General features: G+C 35.0%; 1 protein-coding gene across 2 annotated transcripts in view; it reads right to left on the bottom strand.

The window, feature by feature from the left end:
• Cpr (Cytochrome P450 reductase) overlaps positions 1–13,750 on the bottom strand; it is a 155,703-nt gene extending 141,953 nt beyond the window's left edge. The window contains exons 1-2 of one of the 2 annotated variants that reach the window (XM_069815971.1): positions 13,575–13,749; positions 13,328–13,468 (exon numbers count right to left, since the gene is read on the bottom strand). The gene's annotated coding sequence lies outside the window, so the exon portion shown is untranslated. Of the gene's footprint in view, positions 1–13,327; positions 13,469–13,574 lie in introns of both variants that reach the window. The other variant, XM_069815973.1, reaches the window with a different exon arrangement.
• Positions 13,751–20,721: the final 6,971 nt, after the last annotated feature.

Genomic DNA, 20,721 nt, shown 5'->3' with positions numbered 1-20,721 from the left:
TTATATTAGTATTAGTTAAGTAAGTAATTTAATACGTAATCAATTGAAATAAAATAAGCCTCACCTGTGATTGCAGCTGCTCTTTTCGTTGCCTGATTTATAGGAAACAAATATTGACCTGTTTGTTTCTCTTCATCGAAAAATGCTATTACTTGCTTAATAGTATTTTTTTCACAACTCCGTGCTACAGTATTCATGTTGAGTTGACAACACTGGACTGCAAGTGCAAATAAACTGTCCCGCAAGAAGGCTCAAAATTGTGAGTAGTGGGGGAGAGAAAGAGAGAGGGATAGAAAAGAGAGAAATAGGAATACAGGGAGAGAAATGAATTGCCGAGGCTGAAAAGGAATTAAGGTTCAGTTCGCATATCTTACGAGGGCACAGATCCGATGGTCGGACTATATTCTATTATGCTTACCCTGAGCTAGGCGTATTCCCAACCCATATCTGCTGACTTCTGTACACTATGCTTCGCTGTGTACCCAGGTATAGAACAGGCAACTCCACCCGTTCCTACACCAGTGGCAACTTTACGGTAAGATATGCATGCAAACGGAACGGAAAAGTGGTGTATGAGCTTGGCTTATTGTTAATGAAAGAAAGTTAACATGAATTGGGAACTGTCTTGTTTTGTCTAATTGACTTTACATTAAAGTCCGATTATTTTCAGCTAATTGCTTGTAAATCTGTTCCATTTCACATACAATTGGTCAAATAAATACAATTTTAATTTCATAGTTGAAATGTTCTGTTACAGGTAAATGTGAACATTTTTCCATTGACATTATGTCATAAAATGACTTTTACCGTTGTGAATAATTTCAGTCGAAGTCGCTAAACGTTGATCTAGTCTCCCATGACAGACGTTCATATGCATACATGACATGGAATATATTTCGTGCTTCCTTCAGTTCTGCTGCGTCATTTTCAAGTTATACAACAGCTCTCTACGTACCGTATGCGTTAACTTTCGCGTGGAACATTTTTCTGTATGCCGCTCGAGAAGAATTGTAGCAAAAATTGCAGTATTGCCACTTTTATATTTTAAGAGGTTCTGTGCTTCACAGACCTTTGGGGAGGCCGAGACGTAAATGGGAAGATAATATTAAAATGGATTTGAGGGAGGTGGGTTATGATGATAGAGACTGGATTAATCTTGCTCAGGATAGGGACCAATGGCGGGCTTATGTGAGAGCGGCAATGAACTTTCGGGTTCCTTAAAAGCCAGTAAGGTCCACACCTGTGGAGTAACGGTCAGCGCGTCTGGCTGCGAAACCAGGTGGTCCGGGTTCGAATCTCGGTCGGGACAAGTTACCTGGTTGAGGTTTTTTCCGGGGGTTTCCCTCAACCCAATACGAGCAAGTGCTGGGTAACTTTCGGTATTGGACCCCGGACTCATTTCACCGGCATTATCACCTTCATAGCATTCAGACTCTAAATAACCTAGATGTTGATACAGCGTCGTAAAATAACCCAATAAAAAAAAGCCAGTAAGTAAGTATGCGCTTCGCAGCATTTCCTGAAAGAAACTACCCAGCCATCCGGGATATCGTCCCTATATAGGCAATTCCAACAGTGATAGCGTATTAATTTATAAATGAACAGGCTAATGGCTAATGTATTTTGATGGCGGAAAACAGGAACGATTGGAGAACGCTGGGTTTGCAATGAAAGACGTGCCCTTGGGCAGAAGGATATGAATTAATGTGAATAATTTCAAGGGAAAAATTGTTCCGGGGCCGGGTATCGATCCCGGGACCTCTGGTTGAACGTACCAGCGCTCTGCCAACTGAGCTACCCGGGAACTCCACCCGACACTGTCTCAACTTTTCCCTTTATATCCACACAACTCGCGTGGGCTGACGAAACGCCAGAGACTCACATCGAGTGCACACAAGCTCTGTGTGGCTTGGAATGTATGAATTAATGAATTTCGATGCTTCCTTATTTCAATGATTTGCAACTTTAATATCTTTATACAAAGGGGCCGTGTTAAAAACAGTTACTATATATCTGTGGTGACATCAGATGGACTTGGAAAATATAATGTGAAACATTTCTTAATGCGTAAAAGCTCAACGAATTATTAAACTCAATTTTTATTTAAAAAATATTCGTACACAAATTGGTGTAATTGAAGAGTCCACTGCAAGAATGATGGCTGTCACTTTCTTGTCGAAAATGAAGCAAGACTGTCAATGCATAGCTTAAGACATATAGAATGTACATAGAGAGTTACATGGCATTAACAATGATAGTCACTGTGCAGTAATGATCGGAAAATCACAGTTAAGCTTTGAGCGCTAAGCATTTCAAACTTCCAATCGCTTCTCCTGCAAAATGTATTCCAAATGACATCCATCATTCTTGCAGTGGACTCTTCAATTAATAAATGTGGAGAGTATATCAACGAAAACAGTTAATTTAACTTAGTCTAATTGTAAAGACTTAACTGTAGTTTTAGTTTCCAAATGAATCAATTCCGTGTAAAAATATATATATTTTTTTTAATTTTAATTTTACTATGAATACTTCACTATTCGTCATTCAGCCATATATGAAATTATTTGTGTACACCAATTTATCCGACAGGGTTGATGCCCAGGGTGCGCCATAAGAGGCTAGTCTACGCTAGACCCGCGACGAGATGAGATGGTGATGGAGATTTGTTGGTATGCCACAAAGGAAACGGAGCTCCCGGAGAAAATGCTTGTGTTTCCTGGACCCATGGGCTTGCCTAACACAAGTTATAAGTCGAGGGTATACCGACGATCGAACTCAAGTCCACAGGATTATACCACAGTCTAATATATACAGTCACGAAGCTCAATACGTAGTAAATATGCATCCATAATTAGTTGCTCACCACTAGGATCGCTAGTATCGCTTCATTACAGACAATGCGAAATAGTACCAGCATAGCCTGTTGTCCCTAGCACCCTCACAACTCAAGCTTCATGACTGTATATATAATACTAGACTGTGATTATACGTCTAATGTACCGGTGAAACGTTTTGACTATCAGTAATTTAGTGTCTCAAGACTAGGTTTCATGGAATGAGAAAGTGGTTATGAAGTACGCAATGAGAAGGCTGCGCTTTATTATCCATCTCACTCAAATGAATAACGTCGTTAAGTCAGAGTTAATGTTTACTATACCGGAAATACTGTACTTCAGATCTTCCTTTCAACACTGAGTGATTGTTTTGTTTATTTTGTCAACCGATACGCGACACGCTTCTAAGGTGAAGATAAGACCTGATTGCTGACCCCGACCTCTCCCTCCACTGATCCAAGAGACTGTATAATAACAATTGGCTTGGCGAGTTATATCAGTAAAATAACAAACATGCTGTGAGCAGTGTAAACTTGAGCATCAAAGAGTTGCCGACAACATTTCGAGTGCGATAAATGAGGAAAGTATAAAGACGGGATGAAAAGAAATATCAAATTTTTATTTCAAATCCCAAACATGCCCCTAATAACAATCACCAACAACATTAACGTTTCGCGCAATTGGGATTCCATTTAACTTAAGGTTACCTTTCTTTTTTTTTACAATTTCCGGGGACAGATATCGACATAAAAAAATAGTTTTAACAGTTCTGTTAGATTTCGTTCACTAGTATTGTTTTTTAAAAAATTAAAGAATTAAAATACTGGATCTCATTCTGTTTACAGGTTAAACTACTGATTTTTTTCAGAAGAGTGAATTTTTTAGCAAGTTCCATCCCAATTTTTCAGCAAATTTCTGAGAGATCATGTCCAAGTTGCTTAAGACAGCAAGCATTGCACAAACAATTTTAAAACTCATTCTGAATTTTCAGAATGTCCATATCATGTTCATTTAAGAAACTCTTCCCACTGAAGCGTTACTTCCAGGAAGACATAGAGATAGTAGTTCAATGCAGGTCACATTCATCTACAGACGTGGACAAATTAGACTAAAACGTTTTTTTTTAACATAATATAATTCGTCATATCAACTATCAGTATAATTCACAGAGTCTCTATTGTTGTAAATATGATTGTTTACATCTTCTGGTATATTTTTCCAATGATTAAGTATATTTCGTCTGGCTGTGTTGGTACTACTGGTGTTTTACTTATATACTGCAAAAGATATTCAACATTCGTTCTCCCATGGCCTGCAAGAGGACCGGACATGAACGAAATTGAAAATCTGTGATCTATACTGAAGAAGAAAGTGAACAAAAAGAGGTTTACAACAAAACATGGACTCATTGAAGCACTGTCTGATATCTGGCTAAATTATGTTGATATTGAAAGAAAGTGTCAAACTTTGATTTCCAGCATCCCTGACAAAATCAATGTATTAATAAAGAATAAGGGAATGTTCACAAAATATTAGTAACCTCCAGACTCAATTTTCTGTTCATTATTTCTGTGCAAAATATATTTTGTTCATTATTTCTACCGATAAATACAGCTTTGTTATACATGTAATTAATTTAGTCTAATAATTTGCCCACGTCTGTACATTCGAAGAAACATAATGAACTGTCTCTTCAAAATCAGCCTCTTTCTAGAGAAGTTATCAGCAATGTAAGTACAGTTCTGAGATATCTTATCTTGTGAATGAATAATCCAGGCACTGGGATATTCAACTGCAGAAACTCTGAGAATTCTGTTGTGAAATAACCATTTTTAAAAATTCCCAAAAGTTGCTTAATTGATAGTGGAATAATTTTATCTTATTTCCTGGAGTTCAGTCTTTATATTAACTTAGATAACGACGGAAGGCTCGACTGCAGTTACGTCCTCACTTTCAGTTTTAATTATGGCATCATGAAAAGCGGCAACGTTGCATTAGCAAAATTTATCACAGTAATGTGCAAGGATCATATCAATAATTAACACTGAAAATCCGCGGACGAATTTTGTCCGGGGACAGAAAACAAAATTCGGGGACTGTTCCTGGGAAACGGGGACGTGTGGTAACCTTAATTTAACAGTCATAACATGATACTGTATTTTGAATATAACATTAAGGTGAAAATTTCGACAACATTATCTCCGTCTAGCCTGTCTTCATTAAAGTCTCCGAGAACTGCAATACACACATGAATTTCTATTCATATTTACGAAAAGATTATTACGGCGATTACTGTCTTGTTCGTGGCAGGATGTGGCCGCAGCACGACAGAGCACCGCCTCACTCAGTGTAGATGTCCGCAAACATATGGATGATACATTTCCTGGTCGCTGGATTGGAAAGGGAGGCCCTGTTCTACTTACGAGGTCACCCTACTTGAATCCACTCTATTATTTCCTATGGTGATATGTAAAATCACTAACTATAGTTTATAGGAACTCACAAGCAAACCTTCTCAGTTTTTCTTCCACCATGTTAATAATGTCAAAACAAATGCTTATACAAATTTTGGCCACTCGACCGCAATTACAAGGGCTGTCCCTGGGACTGTTTACAGAAATAAAACACAGTTTTATGGAAAGATTTATTTGAACAGATACAGCAATTGTTGAGCTGTTTTTCAACATATTCTCCACCGGAATTTAGACATTTGTCATACCATGGGATCAACTTTTGTATCCCTGTTTCGTAGAAGTCTGCCGCCTGGGATCGGAACCAGTGTGTGACAGCCGTCTGCACCTCTCTGTTGATCTCACGGTATGACAAATGTCTCATTTTCGGTGGGGGATATGTGGAAAAATAACTCAACAATTATTTATGTAGAGATTAATTTTTTGGTCCTACAGAATTATCTGTAATTGTTACCATTTGTTACTAATGGAGAAAAATTCGCTCAGACGACGAGGATCGAACCCGAGTCTCCCAGTTGTACACACTGGGCGTTCTAACCACAGAGCTACGCCGAAGTTCAACCCACTTCACTGGATCGAATCTTTCTCATTCGGTTCGTTTTCCCTTAGTAGCCTTATTCCGTGTTCGGCTTTATATATATATTGACATATATTTTTAAGTCAACAGTCATCACACAAGGAGCGCACTCAACAATTATTGTTGTATCTGTGCCAATAAATCTTTCCATGAAATTGTTTTCTTTCTGTAAACGGTCCCATGGAAATCTGTTTTTTTGGACGGACTCGTAATTGCGCTCGAGGGGCCAACATTTGTATAAGCACGTATTTTAACATTATTACCAGGGTCGGGTACTTATGGAGATCGCAAAAATCAGACATAACAGATATACAATAGATTTTTACTAATCTTCACGAATTAAGTGATTCTGATTAATATGTGGATAAAACAACCGCGACAAATCACGAAATAGTGAAATACGAAGACATTCGCGAACTATACTATTGCGTCATTTTATAGTGAATTTCATATTCTGAGTTCTTTTGTCCGATTTTTTTTTTCACTTGAATTTGTTATATGTCCAAGTAGGCTACATGATATGGTATTCCAGGTGTTCTGATTACATTAGTGAACTCAAAAGACGGAGAATTCAACATTTCACTAATAATTTGAAAGTGATAATTTGAGGGCAGCAAATTTTTTTTTTTATTTATTTTTTTTATTTTTAATGAATGTGTGTTAAATACAGCCTATGTCTATTGGCCATACCGCACCTTTACTAGAATCCAACAAACCTTAAATGTTAATTATTTGGAAAGTAATATTCATACTTAGTTAATACTCCAATTTCAAAATAATTGTATTTTCCAAAATTTCCATTAATCTCCGCCAAGAGTACAAATCAATCTCCAACAATCTCCGCCGACACCAATATTAAAAAACACAAGTGATAAAATTAATCTCCATAAATACCTGCACCTGATTATATTAATATAGTCGAAGAAGAAATTAACTTTTGTATTTGCCCCCACGAGATTATTTGCTTGTCAGTAAACATGGACATGGAAATTAGTTCCCAGGATTATGGCCGTTTGTGACGTTATTAAAACACACACCAGGAATATTTGAACGAGTGCGGCAGAAGAGCGATTTGCGTTGTGGAAAAAGAAGAGAATGACTGGGTGGAAGACAGTAGTAATATGCGTTACAAGAGCGGTATGTTCAAGTTTTTATGTTCAAGGAAAAGTTTGAAAAAGCGAAACGTAGTTGAGCTTTTTTAATTTCCGAGAATTAAAAGAAAACATACCGCTCGTGTATCGTACATTATTTTGTGCGAAGATCGTTTATTACATACCTGAAAGAGGAATTTATAATTAGTTGCAATGAAATCTCCATCTTGGTTTCTGTTCAATGACGGCAAATTTGCAAAACAAAAATATCTATCTTCAACATTGTTGCTTTAAAATGTTTTCTGTGTTTACTATACTCCAGCAGGCCGTGATATACGTCTGTCTTTTTTTTTCCCCCAGTCTATAAATGCGAACTTAAAACAAACGGCTTCCTTAATGTTACATGCATCACGAATGCAGTAACTTTAGTGGAGTTGTAGAGTTTACTTAATGTTTGCAAATATTTAAAAACAATAATTATCGGTGCAATTTAGGTGAAATTGCAGTGGTAAGTTTCCAATTTATAATTATTAGGCCTACTATATTGAACGTCTCTAAAAATAATATGTTAAAAGCCTAAAGCAGTAAAATCAATATGTCACTTAAGCGGTAAGAAGAGGGAAATTGTTATGTGTGTTAGGTTGGGAATACTGAATGTGGAATTTTAGACTTACCGCGGATTGGTTTTGTGCGGAAACCAAGAAAATACGCATGATCTCGCACAAAAATCATTAACAGGAGAAAGAGAAATTGTGGTCTGATTGTCACCCGCTGTTCTGTAGGGGAATATTTATAAAAATTGATAGTTTGAGGATAATGATGAGTAGATAATAACGCTCTGATAACTTATAGTCTGGAAAGCTCTTGCTGATATCAAATGCAACATTAGGAAATCATTACATTTGAACATACGTGTAAGGTGCGTTTGATATAAGCAAACACACCAGGTTAATGATCTTTTAAATCTGCATTCTGATAAAGTAAAGAGATATTCGGGTTTAAAGAGAAGCAGTCGAAACACGTGTATCATTTGAGAGGCACGTGTTGTAATGTTAAAAGTCTGTGCACTATGGACTCTGCGATCGGGGTCAGACTCGCTCGTTCGCTCTCATTCTCAGAACAGTCAATAAATTACAAATGTTAAGTGGTGGGAACCAGTGGCGGTTTCTGGCCTGGTTTCAATTTTGAGCAACCATTACTTTTACCATCATCTTCATTATTTTTTATATTGAATCAATATTGATTTGTTACATTGTCAATAGCTATTTCATTAAAATAAAATTAATTCTTTCGTAGCAGCGATTCGTTTACAGCTCTCCGCAATCAACCGCAACAAAACTTCGCTTATATTTGGCCCAGCGAGGTGTGGAAATAGGGATATCTTATGCGAAGTTTTACCGTTAGATGGCAGGAGCGTTCCATGCGGCACAACTTGTTGTAGGGCTATATTATGTCATATGCTACAGTTGATTACGTTCTCCTGCTTGTTGGTTTTCTGTGCGTGTCAAAATTATAGCTATAATTATTTTGTGTAACCTAGTGTAATTTAATATAATTCAGTATTTTCTTACCTCATAATTTAATTTAATGTAATTTACCGTAAATAGTAGCGTAAATTTTTATAATACTGAGCGATTCCCCTTACGAGATGGATGGGAAAATCTGCAGTATGCAGAATATAGATACGAGTAAATTGAATGTTCATGAACCTAAACGAGAACTTTGAGAACGAGGTATACGAATAAAATAAATAAATAAAAATAGGAGCTTTGTCGAAGGTGAATATTACGTCTTTAACCATTAATATTGTAAGTACCATACGCTAAAAACAGGATATGCAGCCACCAATGCGTTTTTTTTTTATAGGGAAGGGACTATCGAGATTGAATTCCTCGTATTTTTTGTCTCTAGTTGCAGAAAGATCAAATGCAATGTTTGATAAGATATAACCACAGTCTACTATATACAGTCACGAAGCTTGAGTTTTGAGGGTGCTAGAAACAATAGACTGTGACGGTACTATTTTGCATTGCCTGTAATGAGGCGATATTAGCGATCCTAGTGGTGAGCAACTATCTAATGTTTGCATATTTAGGCCTACTACGTATTGAGCTTCGCGACTGTATATACTATACTGTGATATAATATGATCGCAGTAGTATCACGATTATTCGTGCGCTTTGTAGGTTAAGGACATGCAGTTTTGAATACTATGTAGCATGGTTTTGAAAATTTGAAGTAAAAACACGGTTTTAATAATTAGTCTACAGCACATTAAAAACATATTTACAATACTAATTATTCACGAAATGGATTTCACTATGGATCGTCCTGAATAATAAACATCCCAGTTAATAGAGAGTTTACTACAGGCGTAAAATGCTGGCGTAAACTTCGGAGACTCCTAGAAGTACTGAATACAATCTAAGCTAACATAACTTGCTGTCGAGGTTGCACATGATTGTATTAATTTTTCTTTTCCCTCTTCCAAAATTAAACTGTAGCTAGCAGTTCCTTACTTGAAGTAGTTATTTTTGTTTAATAGCTAGCACTTTCGAGGCGCAATTTAATTAGTTAATTTTTTTTTAAGGTTTAAAGCATGTATTCAAAATATTTCGGGACCTGAATGAAGACAAAAGGCTTTCCCTGGTTTTCACAAACAGGAATACAACAAAAATTTGGCATTTTGAGTTGTTGTTAAGAGTATTTAATCCACTAATACACTACGTAAATCCTCAATGTTTATATACCGGAAAACAAATGCATACGCAAAGCGCATCCCTCAAAATACACGTGCGCTATCTGTTGGTAAGGTTTATCTTGTCTCAGCAGCAATAAAACCAAGTCCCTTCAAATGAGGCTGGAGATTATAGGAGGGTTGTAAATTTTCAGGATTCCTTTCAAAATCTTGTTATTGTACAGGCTGCCGGAACTCAATTTCTTGAAAGACAAGCTCAGTGACGGAACTACACAGTACGAAGATAGAAATTTTGTTATTTTATTTTGCGTTACAGAATGTATCAACTAGACCCTTCCGCCACTGGATTGATGGACGGCATCGCTCCACTCCCCCATCGCCATAACAACACAGACGAAGTAAGACATATCTCCTTTCTCTCTCTTTTCACAGTGAGACAAGATACATCACAGAGCCTTTAGTTCAGGATATCTCTCTTATACTCTGCCACCCAGCTGACGATCGGAATACTCTCGCTCGTTTCTCGTGCGCGCGCATCTAGCCTATTTCTTTCACAACTGCAGCTATTATGCTGTACTGCGAATTCTGGTGGCAGCCGGCTTGCAAACTTTGCGGCGATGTCAAGTGAGCTGAGTTTGTTGCTGTCAGTGCTTTGTATTTAAACACAACAGTGAATAAACTAACGCATTTTCGGCAAGAATTCGGTGTTCAGTTTGCTATTACAACCATTCAATTAGAAATTAAAACTTTAGGACGACCTAATCCACCTCCAAATATAGAGCAGACTATAAAAAAAATTCCATGAGACAAGAATGACTTTAGGGATTAGCAAAACTTTCAGTGGAAAAATACTTTATCATGAACATTTCTAATTTCAAGCAGGACTAAATGTTTTCAAGAAAGATCTTTATTAAAATTTATTTTTTTATTTAGGTTTAATGACTTTAAATTATTGGGGATTTTGTGGATCATATATTTTAATAATTGCTCATGGTTTATGTTCTTCTGGTTTATTTTGCTCTTTATTTTTTGTTATTTTAAGATAATGTTTTCTTTATTGGTTCTATATTTATGGATTATAATGGATATTCTATTAAATGTTGGTAATTCAATTTTTAATTGTTTACGACTTAATAACAGCTGATTCTGTGCATAATTCATTTTTACTTGTGATTTCATTGTGAAAGGAATTTTTCTTCTTCATATTTGTTACCTACTTTTTTTGGGGGGGGTTAAATCTATATTGCATCCGTTTTCAGAATATAAAATTTGTAGATACAGGTTAACTGTAACCATCATTCTAAAAAACTAATACACGAACTGTGAACCACCACTGATGGAGAAAAGTCATAATACAGGATACTACGCACATCTTTAAACTAGATAACGCTTTCACACATCATTATGTTAATTCAAACTTTCCGCGAAAAATTACAAAATAAAAATGTAACACTTCGCAAACACTGAATTTTAAAACGTCCACGTGTGTAAATTATACAGGAAACCAAGAACAGAGTTGAATGGTTTGTCTTGATAAAACCCACATTCAAGGACTCTTAAAACTAAAGAGGTTATTCAGTCTGAGATATGCCACACATGATAATATACCTATTATACATATAATTTACACATAGTTAAATTAAATTCATTCAGGCAGTATTAGGCTCACTGTATTTGTACAGAAGAAAAGTAGGTAATTTTAAAGATACGATGGAAATTTTTGATGTCCTACAATTCCTCGGCCTCATATCACTTAAATAAGCCCCTCAACCAAGCCATTAACCTTGTCACATGCCTCGGCTTAATGTCACGTAGCTATCCCCTTATTTAACCCAAAGAAATTTAAATCAGACATAGGCCCCTCTCACTTCCATGACATCATATCTTTCCATCGTATCTCTGAAATCACCGAAAAGTATACTGAATCCAAGGAAACAACTTTTTCAATCACATAAATTGCGAAAAAAAAAGTACAATCCCCTTCTATGTTTAAAAACTTACTTCTGTAACATCAGAATACATTTTTCAAAATAATGTATGAGTAGAAAGTAGCGGGGAAAATTCATTGTGATATTTGTCTGTTTTTATCATATTCCAATCTTATTCACAATAATCACGCGATTCCGCTGATTTCAAGAAATGGATCATTAAAGACAAATTAATTACATATTTATACACCACACTTACAAACCCTATATTTAAGATACATATTTTAGCCTAAATAAAATGTTGTCACATTGGCAGATTTACATTGGAGTCCCTAAACTTTACACAATTTTAAACTTCCTTTTATTTCTTTTATATTTTTTTGGTGGGGTTCTCATTTGAGGGGGTCAGAAGCAAAGGAGTATAAGTGCATTTCATTTCCGTTTGAGAAAATGTGATTGAACATGTTTAAATGTTCGTAAATTCCGTGAAGTTTTGATTTATCTTAAATTAAAATACTAAAAGAGCATCATCATGCTTACGAAAAGGCACTTTTCACTGCCAATAAATTATTTTGTGTGCACAAGGTTGGAATTTTGGAGTAAGAGGGAACGGATGGTATCCGTGTTCTAAAATGTATCTATTTATTTTCATTTTAAGTCAGTTTACATCTATATTAAGTATTAAATTACACAATTCTGATTGTTGTCTTATACAGTGTAAATGTCCGATTATTAAAGTCATCTGAAGTTAAGTATTTAGGCATAATTTTCGATTATCATTTAAAATGGAACCAACACATTAATTACCTTTGTAATAAATTACATAAAATAGTATATTATTTTGTTATATTGAGGAATTACTTGTCAATAAGTTTATTACGCACAATATATTTAACTTTATTTCAATCGGTAATTATGTATGGAATTGTAGGATGGGGTAGCTCATTTAAATCCAATTTTAATGCACTTTATTTATTAGAGAAGAAAATAATTAAAATATGTGTTCATAAGCCTATTGATTTTCCATCTCAAAATTTGTTTTTAGACTTTAATGTAGGTACTTAACGTAAGACAAATTTATTATATTGTATTAATAAAATTCATACACAAAAATCGAAATAATTTTGAATTGTATTCTCATAGTTATGAAACAAAAGGTATGAATTCTTTAAGATTGTTTGAACCAAAATGCAACACTGTAGTAGTAATTTAGGCCCAAGAATATATAACAAATTTATATTTAAATATCCTAATCTTGTCAATTCTAATAGTTCTAGTATTACATTTAAAAAGTTATGTATGGATTTTATAAAAATTGAAAAATTGTAAATTTAAATTTATATACTATAATTACATAGTAGACATAAGATAAATTGTATTGTATAATTATTAATTTCAATTCATGAATCCGCCCCTGAGCACGAGTTCTACTCTTTCAGGGGCGAGCTAAAGTTTTTCTGTATGTATTATATTTTATGTTACAATTATTAGCAAAATAATAAATAAATAAATTGTTATTCACATCCTTGTCCCTAGATTACATAACAGTACTTAATAAAATAGGTGTTACTAAACACCAACACTAACAATATATCTAACACATATAAGTATCAATTAAATGTCCATTCTGTACAGGTGCTTTAACTTCCGACAAAGCATAACACGTAAATGATAATTTCTGAAGTTAAATCCTTAACACTATTCAGTCTAGAATGAAGAACTTACCTGATTTGGATGACGTAAGATTCAAGCACACTTTGGCACACTGCTGTACTTCAGACAGTTACGCAGCAACTTTGTAGCTGTTAAAAATTACTTTTGATCCTTGGTTTCCCCGTACTGATCCGCCACACGCACAACACGAAACTTAGTAATGCAGGAAAAAGAAAAAGTTGACACGATGTAAATGCCTTGCTACTGTTTTGGTGTTAAAAACGGTATTAGATTATATTTACAATAACAGGGAACTTACTGGTATATTTTCTGAATAGGGTATTTGTTTTCTTCACCCAGATACACCCGAGAATACCCCGGTATGGGGAAATATACTTCTACGCAGACTTGATGCTGATGACTGCACACTGGTGTAGTAAGTTACACCAGTCAACCCCACCACAAACGATCCGATGTCCTTCCGTTCACACGAGATGCGATTGAAGCGCTGCACAGCGGTAAGACTGAAAATCATTGCAGTCAGTTGGTTGCTATATAGTACTGGAAACTGCCGCAGTATGATTTGCAATATTACTACCAACTTGTGAAATTTAACCGCAGCTATAGTGTATAACCGGAGATATTGTTACATCACTTCACGCATTTCTTGCGATTTCCTCGCAAAAGATATGACTAACTACCTGATTTCTAGTATTATGATGAAAAATACTAATGAAGTGTCAAGGTGTTGAAAACGAAATCTTCTTATCCGATAATGACAATGTTGCTGATGATCGATCCCTATCTGACCAAGATTAATTCAGCCTCTACCATCATATCCCACCTTCCTCAAGTCTGTTTTAATATTATCCTCCCATCTACGTCTCTGCTTCCCTAAAGGTCTTTTTCTCTCCGGCCTCCCAACTAACACTACTGTTCTCCAACCAGGAGATCAACCGTGAAAGGAATGTGCTTACTATTGCGTCATCTATTGGAGCGAAGTAGATATATAATATTATCGTTATAACGTCTGTTTAAAAACCATTCGCTCTCCTGCATTTGTTATTTCCTGTATGGAGAAATTAAAAGACCAGATTAACAGTGATCTAATTTTGTAACTAGGGTAGTATAAACATGTGTGTATCAATGTTATTGTTTGTGCTGTGACAGCGAGCCAATCCCACGTGTGTGACCTTATGACATCTTATGACATCAACATTCATTCACAGCATCATTCGTCATTCGTCTCATCCGGCAGAGACTTTCTCGTGGTTGGAGCACAGTATATCGTCGTTGTTCCTGCAATAACTCCTATGTGACATATTTACCGATTTTCAGATTTTTGCTCTGTTAAATAACTTAAATAGTGATACAGCAAATAATAAAATCTCCTGTATGTAATTATATTTCTTTGTTTCGAAAATGTAAGAATTCACTTCACAGTCTCCTATGTACGGTTGCCATAGGATGAATAAATGTGTTTTTTTCCTCCTACTGAAAATTTTTATATTTTGCACATAGGAGTTATTGCAGGAACAACGACGATATGCATTTCTGGATTCGCCCATACGTGCTACATGCCCTGCCCATCTCAAATGTCTGAATTTAATGTTCCTAATCATGTCAGATGAAGAATACAATGCGTGTAGTTCTGTGATGATATTATCAATAATAATAATAATAATAATAATAATAATAATAATAATAATAATACAGTAGTAGGTAATGGTGGTGCTGGTGGTAACGGTAACCAAAAACAAATTTATAAATGTAACAGGCTTCGTAAATATAACGTAGTGTACAAGATAGATAATTTACATTAAAAGTTTTTATCTCTACATACTGTAATTATTCTTGACGATGCTACATATTGCATTGAACTATGTGTGTACTCTTATTAATTAATTGATTTGAGACATATTTATGACATAAGATGATAGTTTAGTCCAGCGGTGCGCAACCCGCAGCACGCAGACCTCATGCGGCCCGCCACTATGTTTGCTGCGGCCCGATAGTAAAGTTCAAACTTATTTTTTTTTTTAATATTTGAACAGACTTGTATTATTAATTACTATAAATTACAATTATCACTAATTAGTAAGACATTTATGTAAATTATTTATTATTGGAGGATGTCTGCGGCATTCCAAAAGAACATTTTTTTTTAATATTGGCCCGCAGTATTCATAAGGTCGAGCACCCCTTTTAGTCATTAAATAAAGTAAATTTAAAATGTTACTTTTAACTCCGAATCTCATGGATTCTAACGCAGTAAAACGTGTAATGTTCTATCCACTTCAGAAATCGTTTACACACTTCGACAGAAAGTATTTAGCAATTATTCTTCACACCTAGAGAGAAGTGCATAAATATTGCCAACAATTATTTCACGGTACCGTATAGTAGGTTCATTAATTCTAAAAATAATTGAAAACAAATTTACAGTGATGGTTATTGTATCCATTTTTCGTGTATCAGACCTGGGTTTGAAATCTGACGAGTGCAAGATAGAATTAACGATTTACCCAAACATTTGGTGGGAAATGTTTTTTTTTTCCAAGTAGGACTACTCTCATTTTCATTCTCGTCATTCCATCACGTTAGATGACGTGAACAGCAATAACATGCATTAATCCATAATTTGTCCATGATGGTGATGATTATGATGATGCGATAGAAATGTATCTGGTACCTACTATAATTATTAAAATTCTGCGTCACCTACTTCCCATGAGAAGTAGGTATATGTCAGGAGGCGAGACCTGACATGTGAGATGTGCGATAGGGGGAAGAATGCGCTATCAGAAAGAGAGTTTGTTTCATCGTGATTAATATTGAAATTATACGAATCTACAGACACGGATGTTCATCTCACACTAAAGTCTATCTTCCCCCTCCATACTCATTGGTGATATAGCAACAGCACATGATAAGGTCACAGGTCAAGTCTTGCCTTCTCTACTGTAACGAATGGGAGTTTCAGAAATTAATGGCAACGCTAGAAAGAGGATACAAATTAAGGTCATATTCTGTATCAGACAAGAAGGCGCAAATTAATGTCATCGCCTAAATCAGAAAATACATTAAAATCAACGTCTGAGCTAGACGAAAGATACAAATTAAAGCCAACGTTTGAATCAGACAAAAATATGCAAATTAAAACCAACGTTTGAATCAAACAAAAAGACTACAATTAAAACCAAAGTCTGAATCAGAGAAAAAGACCCATAATGTCAACGCTTGAATCAGACAGTGAGACAAAATAATTAATGTCATCACCAGGATCAGACAAGAAGACACAAATTAAATCCAACATCTGAATTAGACAAAAAAGACGCAAATTACATCCAACATCTGAATTAGACAAAAAGATGTAAATTAAAACCAACGTCTGAATCAGACAAGAAGACCCCTAATGCTAATGCCTAAATCAGACAAGAAGAGAAAAAAATTAATGCTATTGCCTAGATCAGACAAGACACAAATTAAAACCAGCGTCTGATTCAGGGAAAAAGACACAAATTAAAACCAGCGTCTGAATCAGACAAAAAGACAAATTGAAACCGTCTAAATGGGACAATAAGACACAAATTAAAACCAACGTCTCAATCAGACAATAAAATACAAATTAAAAGAAACGTCTGAATCAGACAAGACTCCTAAATCAGATAAGACGCAAATTAAAGCCAACGTCAGAATCAGACAAGAAGACAAATTAAAGACGACGTCTGAATCAGACAAAAATAGAAATTAATGCCAACGCCTAAATCACACCAGAATGAACGAATTAATGTCAACCGTGAATCAAGACAGTAACACAAAATTAATGCTACACCCTAAGTCACGAAAGACAATAAGACACAAATAAATGCCAACGCCTGAATCATACAAGACAAGAGGGCACAAATTAATGCAAATGCTTGAATCAGACAATAAGATACCAATTAATTCCAACGCCTAAACAAAACTAGAAAAACAAATAAACGCTAAACGTGAATCGCACAAGCGGATACAAATTTATGCCAACTTATGAATCAGACGTGAATGCACAAAATAATGTCAATATCTGAATCAGACAAGACAACACAAAATAAGCCAGTACCTAAATCAGATAAAGAAGACAAATTAATGCCAAGCCAATAACTAAATCCGACCAAAAAGACACAAATTAATGTGAACTCCTGAATAAAACAAGAATACACAAAGTAATGATAACATCTAAATCAGACAAGACAATACAAAATAAGTCAATACCTAAATCAGATAAAGAAGACAAATTAATGCCAAGCCAATAACTAAATCCGACCAAAAAGACACAAATTAATGTGAACTCCTGAATAAAACAAGAATACACAAAGTAATGATAACATCTAAGTCAGACAAAACAATACAAAATAAGTCAGTACCTAAATCAGATAAAGAAGACAAATTAATGCCAAGCTAATAACTAAATCCGACCAAGAAGACACAAATTAATGCGAACTCCTGAATCAAACAAGAATACACAAAGTAATAATAACATCTAAATCAGACAAGGCAATACAAAATAAGTCAATATCTAAATCAGATAAAGAAGACAAATTAATGCCAAGTCAATAACTAAATCCGACCAAGAAGACACAAATTAATGCGAACTCCTGAATCAAACAAGAATACACAAAATAATGATAACGTCTAAATCAGATAAGACAACACAAAATAAGCCAGTACCTAAATCAGATAAGACAACACAAAATAAGCCAGTACCTAAATCAGATTAATGCCAAATACAAATTAATGCCAAGCCAATAACTAAATCGGACCAAGAAGATACAAATTAATGCGAACTCCTGAATAAACCAAGAATACACAAAATAAGGATAACGTCTAAATCAGACAAGACAACACAAAATAAGCCAGTACCTAAATAAGATAAAGAAGACAAATTAATGCCAAGCCAATAACTAAACCCGACCAAGAAGACACAAATTAATGCGAACTCCTGAATCAAACAAGAATACACAAAGTAATGATAACATCTAAATCAGACAAGACAATACAAAATAAGTCAATACCTAAATCAGATAAAGAAGACAAATTAATGCCAAGCTAATAACTAAATCCGACCAAGAAGACACAAATTAATGCGAACTCCTGAATCAAACAAGAATACACAAAGTAATAATAATATCTAAATCAGACAAGACAATACAAAATAAGTCAATACCTAAATCAGATAAAGAAGACAAATTAATGCCAAGCCAATAACTAAATCCGACCAAGAAGATACAAATTAATGCGAACTCCTGAATAAAACAAGAATACACAAAATAATGATAACGTCTAAATCAGACAAGACAACACAAAATAAGCCAGTACCTAAATCAGATAAAGAAGACAAATTAATGCCAAGCCAATAACTAAATCGGACCAAGAAGACACAAATTAATGCGAACTCCTGAATCAAACAAGAATACACAAAATAATGATAACGTCTAAATCAGGCAAGACGGCACAAAATAAGCCAATTACTGAATCAGATTAAGAAGAGACATTAATGCCAACGTCAGAATCAGGAATATATAACAACGCTTAAATGAGACCTGACACAAGCTAATCAATGTCTGAATCAACCAAGAAGGCACAAATTAATGCCAATATCTGTGTCAGACAAGAAGACAGATTATTGTGGATGTTTGGATCAGAGAAGTAGACACGATATTACAACAAATCATGAATTTAATATAAAACGAGTAGTCTACCGACCATAACTCAGAATATAGTAAAGTGTAACAAGTTTAACATTTATTACTATTACCATTACAGTCTTGCAACTAACTACGCTCTCTATAGGCTATTAAATTTCTGTCATTCCCAACTCTATGTCTTAATAGTTCAGGATGTTGAGAAATATCCATCAGAACATTACTAAGCCATTATTACGAAATTGCTTCTCTCTGCTTGTATGAAGGATGTAGCTACTAGGTCAGTAATGAACTAATAAACAAAAACGTCACGAGGTCAAGGTGCTAGTGACCATGAAGAGCTGAAGAGTGGTGGCTTCATTTAGTTATTTCATTAGGTTAGTATGGCAATTCCAAAGTCGTCACATTTCTTCTTGACTTGCTCTTGGCATTGTTAGGTTTTTTATTAGTTTACATTTCGACTCTTTATCAACTGCTATGGTTATTAGACAGCGGAATTTAGGCAAAAACCTATTTTTTTTCCTTGATACATACAGACTTGAGATTTAATATTTACATTTTTCATGGAAATATAGGTGTAAATAAAGGGGTTTTATAGTGCCTAAAATGCCTATTTCGACGTTAGTGCCTATTTTTAAGTTTTTTATTTTTGTATCTTTTTCGTAACTGTTTAACCTACTGTTTTTCTAAACATCATGTACCGTTTACATTCCAAGATAGATAACAATTCCTTCCTAGCAGTGGACAACACAATAGAGAAGTACCTCCGGGCCACCCCTTCTCATTCTTACAATCTTTCAATCCTAAGATTCCAACTTTCAGTCGGCCTAGGTAGCGTAGTCGGTATAGCTCTGGCCTTCTGTGCTCGAGGTTACGGGTTCGATCCCGGCCAAGGTCAATGGCATTTAAGTGTGCTTAAATGCGACAGGCTTATGTCAGTAGATTTACTGGCATGTAAAAGAACTCTTACGGGGCAAATTATTATTATTATTATTATTATTATTATTATTATTATTATTATTATTACATATTCCTCTGCCAGTAATTTAACACAAACTCGGAGGGTTGTACCCGAATAAGTATTCTCTTACATTGTAAGCCAGATAACAACCCTTCCTTTTATTGTGAGCGATACAATAGATGCTGATCATCTACTGTGAAGCAAACTATGGGAATGTGATTGGTGAACGAAAAACACTAACTTAAAGACAGAATGTCTTCATTTTGATGGTGTACCCCTGTAAAATGTGAAATGTGTGGAAGTTTCTTTTAATCCAAGAATTTTGCGTTAAATAAATGTTGAATCTTATATTAGTGACTTTCTTTAACAAAAAACCTATTTTTTATTTTATAGAGACTAAATAAAGGAGTTTAAGAGCCTATTTTAGGCGCCTAAAATGCCACTTTTTAGGGCCTAAATTCCGCTCTCTAAATTGATTATATAGCGTCTGAACGAAATGAAGGTGATAATTCCAGAGAAATGAGTCCAGGGTCCAGCGCTGAAAGTTACCCAGCATTTGCTCTTAATGGGTTGAGAGAAAACCTTAGAAAATGTACCAAATTATTTTTCAAATTTTGTAATGGGCATAGCAGTTGTTCGATGTTGGGACAAAATCTTGATCACTCTGAAGAGCTAGGCCTATAATGAAATGACACAATATGAAGTTTGCACTGTAAGTAAACATTATCGAGTTTCAGTTATCTTCTAATGGACAAAACTAATCAAATTATCTAACGAGAGTGAAGGTGGTGTGTTCCTCTTTAATGATACAGAGTACACTG

Source organism: Periplaneta americana, chromosome 17 (assembly GCF_040183065.1).
Source record: "Periplaneta americana isolate PAMFEO1 chromosome 17, P.americana_PAMFEO1_priV1, whole genome shotgun sequence".
In the NCBI taxonomy this organism is placed as follows: domain Eukaryota; kingdom Metazoa; phylum Arthropoda; class Insecta; order Blattodea; family Blattidae; genus Periplaneta; species Periplaneta americana.
The sequence above is the reverse complement of the archived record's forward strand: the minus strand, read 5'-3'. Positions and strand labels throughout refer to the sequence as shown.